The sequence below is a fragment of the Dasypus novemcinctus genome, chromosome 22, assembly GCF_030445035.2.
Source record: "Dasypus novemcinctus isolate mDasNov1 chromosome 22, mDasNov1.1.hap2, whole genome shotgun sequence".
NCBI lineage: Eukaryota > Metazoa > Chordata > Mammalia > Cingulata > Dasypodidae > Dasypus > Dasypus novemcinctus.
The window spans coordinates 48244709-48259353 of NC_080694.1; positions in this window are offsets into that span (position 1 = coordinate 48244709).

Sequence of the window (14645 nt, forward strand, 5' to 3'; positions counted from 1 at the left end):
ACTTGTGAATGCAAAGGAAAAGTTCTTGAAAGAAATTAAAAGTGCTACTCCACTGAACATAGGAATGATAAGAAAGTGAAACAGACTTATTGCTGGCCTGGAGAAGTTTAAGGGGATAGAAGATCAAACCAGGCATAACATTCCCTTAAGTCAAAACCTAATCCCACACAAGGACTCTCTTCAAAACTATGAAGGCTGAGAAAGAAGAGAAAGCTCAGAAGAAATGTTTGAAGAGGGCAGAGACTGGGTCATGAAGTTTAAGTGCAAGGTGAAGCAGCAAGTGCTGACGTAGAAGCTGCAGCAAGTTATCCAGAAGATCTAGTTAAGATCATTGATGATTTTCTTTTTCTTTTCAAATACATTTTTAATTTATTTTAAAAAGATACAGAGATCACACAAAATAGTGCATTAAAAAATATAGGAAATTCCCATGTGCCCCATTCCCCACACCCCCCACTTCTCCCACATTGACAACTTCTTTCATTAGTGCGGTACAAACAACAGGTTTTCAAAGCAAATGAAACAGCCTTCTATTGGATGAAGATGCCATCTAGGACTTTCGTAGCTATAGAAGAGAAGTCAGTGCCTGGCTTCAAAGTGTCAAAGGAGAGTCTAGACTCTCTCGTTCAGGGCTAATGCAGCTGGTGACTTGAAGTTGCAGTCAATGCTTATTTACCATTCTGAAAATCCTAGGGCCCTTAAGAATTATGCTAACTCTACTCTGCCTGTGCTCTATATATGGAACAAATAAAGCCTGGATGACAGCACGTTTGTTTACAATATCATTAACTGAACATTGTAAGCCCACTGTTGAGACTTACTACTCAGAAAAAAAGATTCCTTTTAAAATATTACTGTTTATTGATGAGCCACCTGGTTCCCCAGGAACTCTGATGGAGATGTACAAGATTAATGTTGTTTGCACACCTGCTAACACAACATGCATTCTGCAGGCCTTCGATCAAGGAATCATTTTGACTTTCAATTATTAAAAATCGACTTTCTTATTATTGAAGGAATTGTGTAAGGCTGCAGCCACCATAGAAAATGATTCCTCTGATGGATCTAGGAAAAGTAAATTAAAAACCTTCTGGAAAGGTTTCATCATTCTAGATGCCATTAAGAACACTTGTGATTCATGGGAAGAGGTCAAAATATCAACATCCGTGGGAGTTTGGTTAATTCCAAACCTCATGGATGCCTTTGAGGAGGCTCAAGAATTCAGTGGACTGGATTGTGGAAAGATAGAGGAGTCGGAAGTTCCAGGATTCAGTATTTCCACCAGAACAACTATTCAACAGGCTGGGCTTGTCTGAAACAGCTACTGTGAAACCCTGGAGTCTGATAGAAGACTACAGCATCCTGGGAAGGGCAGGAGGAAGCGGCCTGTTAAATTATGGTAAAGACTAGTAAACTTCTCTCTTTGAGGCAGTTACCAGCACCCATCCCCCACTCTCACAACAGGCCACCACGGGATCCAGCCCCTGGGTAGAACGGAAAGGGACTAAAAAATCCTCTTCCCTGGGAGGAAGGAGGGGCATGACCAATTACTGACCGTGGCTTTTGATGAGCGACTTCACATTGCTGTCGGTGCAGCTCTGAGGACAGCCATTGTTCCAACTAGCCCTGGACAAAGACACTATGCCTCCTCAGCGCAGCATTTGCTGGGCAGGTCAAGAAAGTGCAGCTTTGGGAATCCATGGAAGGAGTTCCTGGCACCATTCCTAATCCCCTCCCCAGGGCAGCTGTGCCTCTGGCATACGTCCCTGGCCTTGTTCAGCCTGGGTAAGAGTGAATTGGGAAGCCCTTCTCTGGCTTGCCCCCTATAACCCAGAATTTGCTCTTCAAGTGAAAATAGCTTGAGACAAGGAAAGGATTATAAGGAACTACTGAGGGGGAGAGCCTGGGGCAAAGGCTTGCCTGCTTTAAGCACCTGGGAGTGGAAGGTCTGTCCTCTGGGAAGCAGAAAGGACAACCAAACTCCTATAAACTGGAGAACTCCAAAAACAGCTAACAAGCACAAGCCCAGGAAAAGACACAGGCCCAGAAAAGACAAGGAGGACCTTGGACTTTGCATTCGCATTGGACAGACCTTCCTAATAGGAGAGCTGTCATTCAAGAAAGTCTGCCTTAGCACCAGCTTGCTACAAAATCAAGAAACAGACACCTCAAGGGATGAATCTCAGAATTAACATTTAAAAATATTAAAAGGTACAGTGTTCAACAAAAGAGTATAGGGAAGCGGACTTGGCCCAGTGGTTAGGGCATCCATCTACCACTTGGGAGGTCCATGGTTCAAACCCCAGTCCTCCTTGACTGTGTGGAGCTGGCCCACGCGCAGTGCTGATATGTGCAAGGAGTGCTGTGCCATGCTGGGGTGTCCGCCACGGAGGGGAGCCCCACGCGCAAGCAGTGCGCCCCGTAAGGAGAGCCACCCAGTGCGAAAGAAAGCACAGCCTGCCCAAGAATGGTGTTGCCCACAGGGAGAGCTGACACAGCAAGATGACACAACAAAAAGAAACACAGATTCCTGTGCTGCTGACAACAACAGAAGTGAACAAAGAAGACACAGCAAATAGACAAAGAGAACGGACAACTGGGGTGGGGGGGAGAAGGTGAGAGAAATAAATAAATAAATCTTTGAAAAAAACAAAAAGAGTATAAGATAAACAATGAAATAGGAAATGATGAGACATTCGAAGGAAGAGAATTAAAAATCCAGAAAACACCAACAAAGAAACCAGAATGTGGATATACTGGACAAAGACTTTAAAAAAAAAAGGATCTTAAAAATTCTCAAGTCGATGAAGTTAAATACAGAATTAAGGATACCAAGAAAATGATATAAGCAATATAAGAAACATAATAAAGAGACAGGAAGTTTAAAAAGGAACTAAACAGAACTACTGGAGTTGAAGGCAACAATAACTGAAATAAAAATTATTGGAGCTGACAGAAGGAAGAATCTGCAAAGTTTAAGAGAAGACAATTGTAATGAGTTGGACTGAGGAGCAGAAAAGAAAAAAGAATTATAAAAAGCAAAATAAGCCTAAGAGACCTCTGGGACACCATCAAGCATACCAGTATTAACAGTATGGGAGTCCTAAGAAAGAGAGGCAAGAAAGGGGCAGAAGGAATATTCAAAAAAATAATTTCAGAAAAAGTCTCAAACTTAACAAAAGATGTAAACATACATATCCAAGAATTTCGTAGAACACCAAAGAAGATATACATGAGAAACACACCCCATCATCTATATTGATCAAACTGTCAAATTCAAAGGACAAGAGGAGAATTTTAAAAGCTTCAAGAGAAAAACATGTTATAGACTAGGGAGTCCCAATTAGATGGAATGTCAATTTCTCATCAGAAACCATGGGGCAAGAAGGCAGTGGGTTGAAATTCATAAAGTGCTGAAAGAAAACAACTGCCAACCAAGAATTTTATATCTGGTGAGACTTATTTTCAAAATCAAGGGAGAGATTAAGACATTCCCAGATAAACAAGAACTGAGGGAGTTTATCACCACTAGTCCTACTCTATAAGCAATGCTGAAGGGAGTTCTTCAGACTGCAAGGGAAGGACACCAGACAGTGGTTCAAAGCAGCATAAAGAAACAAAGATCCAAAGGATGGAGAAAGAGAGTGTGGATTAGAGTGGACTTACTGATACTCTATTCTGGAACTATTGTGATTAGTAATGGAAGAAATTGTAGCATTAATGTGGAGAAAGTGGCCATGGTAGATGCTGAGGGTAGGGAGAGGGAAGAATAGATATGATGTGGGGGCATTTTCAGGACTTGGAGTTGTCCTGGGTGGTACTGCAGGGACAGTTGCTGGACATTGTATATCCTGCCATGGCCCACCGGGTGGACTGGGGGAGAGTGTAAACTACAATGCAAACCACTATCCAAAATGTACTCCAAAATGTACTCACCAAATGCAATGAATGTGCTGTGATAATGAAAGAGGTTGTTGATGTGGGAGGAGTGTGGTGAGCGGGGTGGGGGGTATATGGGGACCTCATATTTTTTTAATGTAACATTTAAAAAAAAACCGAAGATCTCTGGTAAAAGTGGCCATTTGGGTAATTATAAATGCCACTATTATTGTATCATATCGTATTGTTTGGTATGTAACTCCACTTCTTACTTCCACAGGTGTTAAAATGAAAATGCACAACAAGTAATGATAAGTCTGGTTATATCAAAAGATATAATTGAGCAAACATATAACTGGTAACAAGTACAGGAAAAGGTGGGAGGATGGAAGGGTATAGCAAAAGTGTTTATGTATGTTATTGAACTTAAGTTGGCATCAAACCAAATATAATTGTTATATATTTAGGATATTAAATTAACCACAAGGAAAATATATGAAAATATAACCAGATAGAAATGAGAAGGCACTTAATATGGTACAATCCTCCTAAAAGAAAATAAATTTAAAAGTAGGCAATAACAGAATAATTGAGAGACAGAAAAAGTATATGACTTACAAAGAATAAATAGCAAATGGCAGAAGAAAGTAGTGCATTATCAATGGTGACTTTAAAGGTAAATGAATTAAGCTCTCCAGTCAAAAGGTAGAGATTGGCAAAAGAGATTTTTAAAAAAGCACGCTCCAACTATATGCTGTCTTTAAGAGACTCACCTTAAAGTGAAAGATGCAAGTAGGTTGAAAGTGCAAGGATGTAAATAAATATACCATGTAAATTGTAACCCAAAAGGAAGCTGTTTTAGCTATACTATTATCAGATAAAATAGACTTTATGTCAAAACAGTTATGAGGGACAAAGACCGTCATTATATATTAATCAAGGTGTCAATTCAAGAGGACGTAATAATTATAAATATAAATGCACCTAACAGCAGAGCCCAAAAATATATGAAGCACACACTGACAGATTTGAAAAGAGATATTGATGATTTTAAATTAATAGTAGGAGACATTAATCACCATTTTCAATAATGGATAAAACATGTAGACAAAAGATCAATAAAGAATTATAAGACTTGAATGACACTTTATTTTATTTTTTTAAAGATTTATTTATTTATTTATTTCTCTCCCCTTGCCCCCCACCCTGCCCTGGTTGTCTGATCTCTGTGTCTATTTGCTGCGTCTTCTTCTGTCCACTTCTGTTGTTGCCAGCAGCACAGGAATCTGTGTTTCTTTTTGTTGCGTCATCTTGTTGTGTCAGCTCTCCCTGTGGATGGCGCCATTCTAAGGCAGGCTGCACTTTCTTTCGCTCTGGGCAGCTCTCCTTATGGGGTGCACTGCTTGCACACGGGGCTCCCCTACGCAGGGGACACCCCTGCGTGGCAGGGCACTCCTTGCACACATCAGCACTGCACATGGACCAGCTCCACATTGGTCAAGGAGGTCCGGGGTTTGAACCGCGGACCTCCCATGTGGTAGACGGATGCCCTAACCACTGGGCCAAGTCTGCTTCCCTTGAATGACACTTTAAACCAACCAACCAATGACCTAATAGACATATATAGAAAACTTCACCCAACAACAACAGAGCACACATTCCTCTCGAGTGCACAGGGATCATTCTCAGGATAGGCCATATCTTAGGTCACAAAACAAGTCTCAATAAATTAAAAAGTATTGAAAACATACAATGTATCTTCTCCTATCACAATGGAATGAAGCTAGAAATAAATAACAGAGGGAGAAATGTAAAATTCACAAATATGTGGAAATTAAACAACATACTCTTTTTTTTCTTCTTCCCCTCCCCCACCCTGCTGTTTTTGCTGTTTGTGTACATTCACTCTGTGGTCTTCTGTATCTATTTCTCTTTTTGTCTTCCCTTCTTGTTTTCTTCTCTAGGATTCACTGGGATTGGATCCTGGGGACCCCCGATGTGAAGAGAGTTTCTCTGTCAATTGCGCCACCTCAGCTCCTGGTCTGCTGCACTTCACCATGACTCTTCCCTTCATCTCTCTTTTGTTGCACCATCATCTTGCTGCATGACTCACTTGTGCAGATACTGGCATACCACGTGGGCACTCGGCTTGCTGCATGGGCACTTGGCTTGCTATGCAGGCACTGGCTAACCATGTGGGCACTGGCTGGCCACATGGGCACTCACGTGGGCACTCGGCTTACCACACGGGCACTTGTGTGTGCACTTGGCTCACTGCCTGGGTGCTTGACTCACCATGCACTTGGGGTGCCATGTGGGCAATTGCATGGGCACTCAGCTCACCACATGGGCACTTGGCTCACTGTTCAGGCACTCGGCTCACTGAGCAGGCACTTGGCTCACCATGTTGGCACTCAAGTCACCATGCAGGCACTGGCTTATCATGCAGGCACGCTTTCTCTTCTTTTTTACCAGGAGGCCCCAGGGATTGAAGCCGGGTCCTCCCATATGATAGGTGGAGGCCTTATCACTTGAGCCCCATCCGCTTCCTAAACAACATACTCTTAAACAACCAATGGGTTAAATCACAGGGAATATTAGAACACATCTTAAGGAGAATGAAAATGAATAATAGACATAAAAGCTATGGGATGCAGCAAAGGTAATGCTGAAAGGGAAAGTTATAGCTCAAAATGCTTCTATTGAAAAATAAGATTTCAAATCAGAGACCTAGCCTCAAAACTGAAAGAACTAAAAAAAAGAACAGCAAATTAAACCCAAAGCAAGCAGAAGGAAGGAAATTTAAAAAATTAGAGTGGAGATAAATGAAATAGAGAACAAAAAAAAAAAAAATAGAGAACAGCAACAACAAAAAATAGAATCAATAAAACCAGAAGTGGGTTCTTGGAAAAAATCAATAAAATTGACAAAACTTTAGCAAGATTTACAAAGGAAAAAGAGGGGACATAAATATTAATAACAAAAGCCAGGAATGAAAAAGGGGACATTACTACTGACCCTGCTAAAATAAAAAGAATTATAAGAAAAACTATGAACAACTATACATCAAAAAATTAGAAAACCTAGATGAAATGGAGAGATTCTTAGAAGCACACAAACTACCTACATTGACTCAAGAAGAAATAAAAGATCTCAACATACCAATTGTTAGTAAAGAGATTGAATCAGTAATTTTAAAAAAACCTTCCAACTAAGAAAAGCGCATAACTAGATGAGTCCATAGGAGAATACTAACAAACATTCCAAGAAGACAACTCAAATTCTACTCAAACTCTTCCAAAAAAATTGAAGAGGAAGTAACACTCCTTAATTCATTCTATGAGACAAACATTAGTCCCACATCAAAACCAAATATAGATACCACAAGAAATGAAAATTACAGACCAATATCTCTTATGAATATAGTTGCAAAAATCTTTAACAAAATGTTAGAAAACTTAATTCAACAGAATATTAAAAGAGTTATACACCATGATCAAGTGGGATTTATTCCTGGTATGCAAGAGTGGTTCAACATAAAAAACCGATTAATGTAATAGAGCACATTAACAGAATGAAGGGGAAAAATGCATGATCATCTCAGTTGATGCAGAAAAGGCATCTAACAAAATCCAGCACCCCTTCTTGATAAGAAACACCTAGAAAAATAGGAATAGAAAGGAATTTCTTCAACATGATAAAGGACATACATGAAAAACCCAAAGCCAATATCCTACATAATGGTGAAAGACTGAAAGCTTTCCCTCTAAGATCAGGAACAAGAAAAGATGCCCATTATATGGAAGGGTAAGGGGCCCCGAATAGCTAACGACATCTTGAAAAAGAAGAATGAATTTGGAGGACTCATACTTTCAGATCTTAAAATGTATTACAAAGCCACAGTAATTAGAACAGTATGATACTAGTTCAAGGATTATAATATGCAGACTCAAAGAGTCTGAGTCTAGAATATAGTTTACAAGGAGACAGGATCAGGATAGGGAATAGGAAGTTTCTATTTAAAATGATGGAAATGTTTTGGTAATGGATGGTGGTGATAGTAGCACAACACTGTGAATGTAATTAACGGCACTGAAATAGATATCTGAGTGAAGTTAGAAGGGGAAATGTTATGTTGTATATATGGTAATAAAATAAAAATTTTAAAAATCTATGGAAATGCACTACACTGTGAACTCTAAGTTAAACCATGGACTATAGTTACTAGCACAATAATAAAAATGTGTTTTCGCCCATTTTAACAAATATACAACACCAATGCAAGGTTTCAATAACAGGGTTTTATGTGGGAATCCTGTATTTTATGCATGATTATTCTGTAAACCCACAACTTCTCTAATAATAATTTTAAAAAGACTTCACTAGAGGAAGTAACAGCAGAGTTGTTGGAACTATCAAGAGATCTAGAATTACAAATAAGCCTGAAGATGTGTCTGAATTCTGCGGTCTCATGATAAAACTTGAATGAATGAGGGGTTGCTTCTTATGCTGGAACAAAGAAAGTGGTTTCTTGAGAAGGAAAGCACTCCTGGTGAAGATGCTGTAAACATTGTTGAAATGACAACAAAGGATTTAGCATATTACCACAACCTAGCGGATAAAGCAGTAACAGGATTTGAGAATACTGACTCCAATTTTGAAAGAAGTGGATAAGTGCTAAAACAACATCGCAGGCCACGGATAAATCTTTCATGAAAGGGAGATTCAACCGAAGCAGGAAACTTCATTGTCTTATTTTATGAAATTGCCACAGCCACCCCCGCCTTCAGCACCCGGAGCAGTCAGCAGCCATCAACATGAAGGCTGTCTAGCTGTCCTCTACCAGGAAAGCTGTCTAGGCTGTCCTCTACCAGGAAAAAGATCACGACTCACTGCAGGTGCAGGTGATGGTTAGCATCTGTTTCGCAATAAAGTGTTTTTAAATTAAGGTATGTACACTGGTTTTTTTGAAAGACATAATGCTGTTGCACACTTAATAGACTGTAGCATACTGTGACCATAATTTTTATGTGCACTGGGAAACCAAAAAATTCATGTGATTCTCTTCATTGCAATTTTTGTTTTATTGCTGTGGTCTGGACCCAAACCCTCAGTATCTCCGCAGTATGCCTGTACTGTTATCTACAGAACTGGTACCTTCTTCCAAGTAGAATTCATCTCTGCAGCTTTTTCCTTTGGCCTCGCCGTAAGGACTTCTCTATCTCTCATGTGGTATTGGAGGCAACATTATGTTTTCACCATCCCCATATTTCTATACTGACTTTGCTGCATGTGGAACTTTCTTTTTTTTCTCTCTCTACAAACTCAGGTTTTTCTGCAACGGCCTCCTCCATTCACGATTCATAACAAGCATGCCTGTCTTCTTGCCGGCCCCCCCCCCAACATACACACCACACAGCACAAACCGTAACTAATGCGATTTTCCCTTTATACTACAAGCTTGCAGAGAATGGATACTGCCTCTTATTGTTTTAACCTCAGCTCCTTATACAGGACCTGATACATAAAAGACATTTAATAAAGATTAGCTGGATGAATGAAAGAACAAATGCTGCTGCCTTTTCACTATTTTTTCTCAGTGTTTTAAAGCAAGCATATGTCCTATATTTTCTGATAGTCGGTAGTAAAATTTTCTTCTCAGAAAAGGATGCACATTAATCATCTAATTGGAAGTGATTCAATTTTTTGTACCACTGTAAAATAGTTTAATAATACCTTCTCAAATCACAAATGACTCTTTGTCAAGCCATGTCCCAATTATGGTCCAAAAAGTAATGAATTTAATTACTATCAGAGATATCCCAGTCTTCTCTAAATGCTACAAGGAAAAAAGAAAGGCACCTCCATGCAAAGTTTTGCTCATGAAGACCCAAAAGAACCTTTCACATGAAAATTCTCCGGGTATGAAATATATTTTCTCTCAGTCACTTTCCTATTTTGAGTGTAAACATAAAGGAGTAGAGATCTTACCTTCTGCATAGGCCAGGCCCACTGCTGGGGTTCAGACTTCTCAGTTCCTGGCAGACGTCCTCTTTTGGGGAGGTTGCCACTCAATTCTTGTGAAGAGCCTAGTTGTGGGAATAATGCTTGTGTGGTTTGGCCTGAAGGACGTGCACTGGCTCCAATTCTCAACTGAGGAATTATCCACCTATCATACCTAGCAATACCAATTTATGACAGATTTTTATAATGACCCCTTTTAGTATCCCAAAATGAAATCCACTGGAAATATAAACCACCCACACACACCATTTTAAAACACACCAATACAACATTATTACTGGAATATAAAAAAGACATTAAAGGAGATTAATTTATAATGCAATGTTATGTGTTTCAATAAGAAGTATTAAATGCTCTGTACAGCTACTACAGAAGACAAAATGAAGAGGTCCAATGCTGGCACCTGTCAGTATGAATGGGCTATGAACACAGGTGACATAGGTGTGCTGTAGATGGAATGGTGAACTCTTGGTAAAGTGCCAGGCAAAACTAAGTGAAAACTTCCCTTAATTCATATAGTAGACAAATTCCTGGAAAATTCGCCAATTTAAAACTATGCCAAAAGATATTCAAGGTTATATAAAAATGGAGTAAGGGCTTATGCTCAGAAAATTAGAAACTTTTTTTCTGTATTTTTTATTATAAAAATTTTCAAACATATAGAAAGAATAGTAAAAAGAATAGTAAAAGGAACACGGTTGTATTCCCTCTACTTAGATTTAACGCCACGTTTTTGGGACCTGTTTGAAAAGAGTTTCAGATACAACATTTCACTTCACTATGTCGCTTCTCAGAATAAGGACATTTTCCTAAATATTTGCAACACCGTTATCACACCTAAGGACATTAACAATTTCCTAGTATCAGCTACTATATAGGCCATATGCAAATCTCTCCAATTAACTCAATTACTTTCATAGCTATGAATTTAAAAAATCAGGGTGCAATCAATATTCATCTATTGCATTTGTTTATTTTGTTTTATTGGTGTGTTTTAATACAGAACGATCCTCCACCTTTCCCCGCCTTTGTCATTAATTATTTTGACGTGTTCAGACCAGTGGTCTTAAAGAATATCCCACATTCTGACTCCTGTAACCTCTTGATACATCTCCCATTAGTCTTTGAAAGCATGTTTGCTTTTCCCTCCTTAGAACTGGAAGCAGCTATTTAACCAAGGATCCCTAATCCTTTTTCCTGGACAATGTGTTTAGAGACCAAAATCTGGGAACTAGTTGTGTCTGTTGTTATGAGGGTATCCCTTTCAGTGGACAGAGCAAGGGTTGTGTGTGTGTGTTCACTTTAATTGAGTTGTGCAATTTCCAGTTCAAATTAAACATTATAGGAATTTTCCCTTAATTCAATTTGTTTTATATTTGTATCTCATACACTGAAAATTTTGGTTCCTAATAACAATCTATTCACTTATTTGCTTTTTCCTAGAATATCTATCTATATCTATATTAATATTAATATCTAGATCTATTATTTTTACATCTATATCTATCATCGATGTAAAAGAGCTTTAAAATACAATATAATAAACAAAATGTGGTACATACATACATTGGAATATTAGTCATAAGAAGGAATGAAGTTCTGATATACGCTCTAACATGGATGAACCCTGAAAACATTATGCTACATGAAATATGCCAGACACAAATGGACAAATATTCGATTATGAGTCCAATTATATTAAATACCTAAAATAATCAAATTCATAGAAACAGAAAATAGATCAGAGGTTACCAGAGGCCAGGAGATGGAGGAATGGAGAATTGTTACTTAATGGGTGCAGGCTTTCGTTTTAGGGTGATGAAAACAGTTTGGTAATGGATGGTGCAGATGGTAGTTTAATGTTGTGAATTAATTCATGATGCAGGACAGAACACTTAAAATGGTTAAAATGGCAATTTCTATATTATATATATGTTACCACAATAACAATTTCAAACAAGTACACTACCAATAGTACTACTAAAAATAAGCTTTCTCAATCAACATTAAGATTTTTATAGTTAATTTTGCCCTTAGATTATATTCTTCCATCTTAGTTTCCCAGAGCTGTCAAAGAAAAGTATCACAAACCAGAGGGCTGAAAACAACAGAAACATACTGTCTCCCAGTTCTGGAGGCAAGAAATTGGAAATCCAGGTGCCAGCAGGGCCAAGCTTCCTCCGAAACCTGTAGGGCAGAATCCTCCTTCTCTTCCTGGCTTCTGGCGGTTTGCTGGCCAACTTTGGCGTCCCTTGGTGCGTGGGAGTGAAACTCCAATCTCTACCATCGTGTTCATAAGGCATTCTCTCTTGTGTCCATCCATCTGTGTCTTTTCTCTTATGTTAAGGATGATAGTCATAACTGGATTAAAGGCCACCCTAACCAGTAGGATCTAAGTTTAACTTAACTAATTCCACTTGCAATGACCCTCTAACCATGCAAGATCACATTCCCTGGACTGGGGGTAGGACTTGAGCATGCTTCTTTTGGGGGATCCAATTCAAGCCGTAACACTCCTTAAGAATGAACTGGCAGGGAACTGTATTCCAAGAGAACAGAAATAATTCTTTTCTCTTTGCCATCATCTTTATTCTTATGGAAAATGGTAAGGTCCATTTGTTTCTGTTTGTAGTGTTTCAATTTTTTTTTAAATTAATTTTTTAAATAGGTGAAGGACAAACATGGTTTAAAATTTGAAACAATTTAAAAAACTATTTAACTATTATCCATGTGGTGCAGCAGTACTCCAAAATATGTTCACCGAGTGCAATGAGTGTGCCACAATGATAGGGGAGGTTGTTGGGGTGGGAGGAGTGGGGTGGAGGAGGTGGGGATATAAGGGAACCTCATGTTTTTTAATGTTACATTTTTTGAGATATATTTATCTTCAAAAAATACAATTTACTAAAATGATGGGGGTGGGGAGTGGGTTATATGTGAAACTCTTATGTTTTTTAATGTAAAGTTCTTTGTGATCTACTAACTTTAATTTAAAAAATGTTAAATTGAAAAAAAAGCTATATTCAGAGAAGTCTTGTTCTGATTTCGATCCCCTCCACTCCATTTTCCTCTACAAACTCCCATAGATTAAGGCCGTTCATTTTTGGCTTTTCCTTTCAGTGTTTCCTTTTCTTTCTTGTTATGAAAATGGTAGCATGCTATGTGCTACAACTATTATATATCCTGATGCTACTCCACGTCAATAGGTAGAGGTCATCCTGATTCTTTCTGAAAGCTATATTGTATTCTATTATGTGGATGTCCCTTAGTTTATTCAAATAGTTCCCCACCTGTAGACATTTGCATTGTTTCCATTCTTTTAAATTACAACTAATGCTGCGATACATAACCTTGGGAAAATATTGCTTTGTATTTGTGGAGGTGTAACTTCAGAATGGATTGCTGGGTCAAAAGATGAACAGAGTCATAAGTTTTTTCAAATTGCCAAATTCTCCACCATAGATGTTTTACCATTTTGCCTTCCTACCAGCAGTGTATGAGAATGTGGGGAAAAAAGGTTCACATGAACATCCATTGTAATATTTAAAAAGTCACTGAATGTGGGAAACGGCTGCGGCTCAATCAGTTGGGTTCCCGTGTGCCATATGGGAGGCCCTGGGTTCACGTGAAGGCAAGCTGGCCTGTACACACAGAGAGCTGACAGCCTGCACCTGCGGAGAGCTGGCACAGCAAGATGATGCAACAAAGGGAGACAAGCAGACACAGAAGAACATGCAGCAAATGGACACAGAGAACAGACAGCAAGCAAGTGTGGGGGTGCGGGGAATACATAAATAAAAAGTAAATTTTAAAAAAGTCATTGGATGTGACACAATTTGTTACTGCATGGGACTGTCCTGCTGGGCTCTGTCTGCTAACTGCCAGAAGCACCCTCACATTGCAACAGCCCGGAACTCGAGCGTAAACTTTCCAAGTGCCACTTGAAGAACCTCTGCTCCAGGATACTCTAAAATTTACCCTTGGGATTAAGAGAGTCCTGTGTATCTGGGCCACATGGTTTTTTACTTCCCGTGTTTTGCTTTTACTGGATTGAATTTGGCATTACTCCATTTACCTGCATTGAAGGGCATGATGGGAAACAGTCTTATGAACCTACTCTTCACAACCTCTGCAAGAATACTATTGCTCCAAGGATGCTTGGGAGAAATTTCTCTTTCGTATCAATCTCAGATTGAGTTTTGTTTCCCTTGCCTTTGTCCTCTGAACACAATGTGTCACAAATCTGATCTTCCTTTCCTCCATGCATTGGATTATAAATCATACTAGGTAACTTTGTGCCCCTCTTCTACCTTATGCACAAGATTTTATGATTTGCATTTTGTGGATGAACTTCACCTGAATTTATCTTATTTTCCCATACTCCGATTTTCTTTTTTTCTTGCTTTACCAACCAGCAATTTTTAAAAAACTCAGTGGGATTAAATGATAGGATAAATTGCCTTAGGAAATAAGAACTAAACACGTACCTCCCAGGATTATTAGATTTATGCATGCAAATTACCTGGCACATGTATGGCAGAAATTAGAAGAGCACATTATGCTTTTTTTTTTCTTTATTAGAAAGTTGTGGGTTTACAGAACAATCATGCATAAAATACAAGATACTAATACACCACACCTTACATTGGTATGGAACATTTATTACACTTGATGATAACATATTTTTACAATTGTACTTAATTGAAGTCCGGTTTAGCTTAAGTTTCACTGCTTGTGCAGTA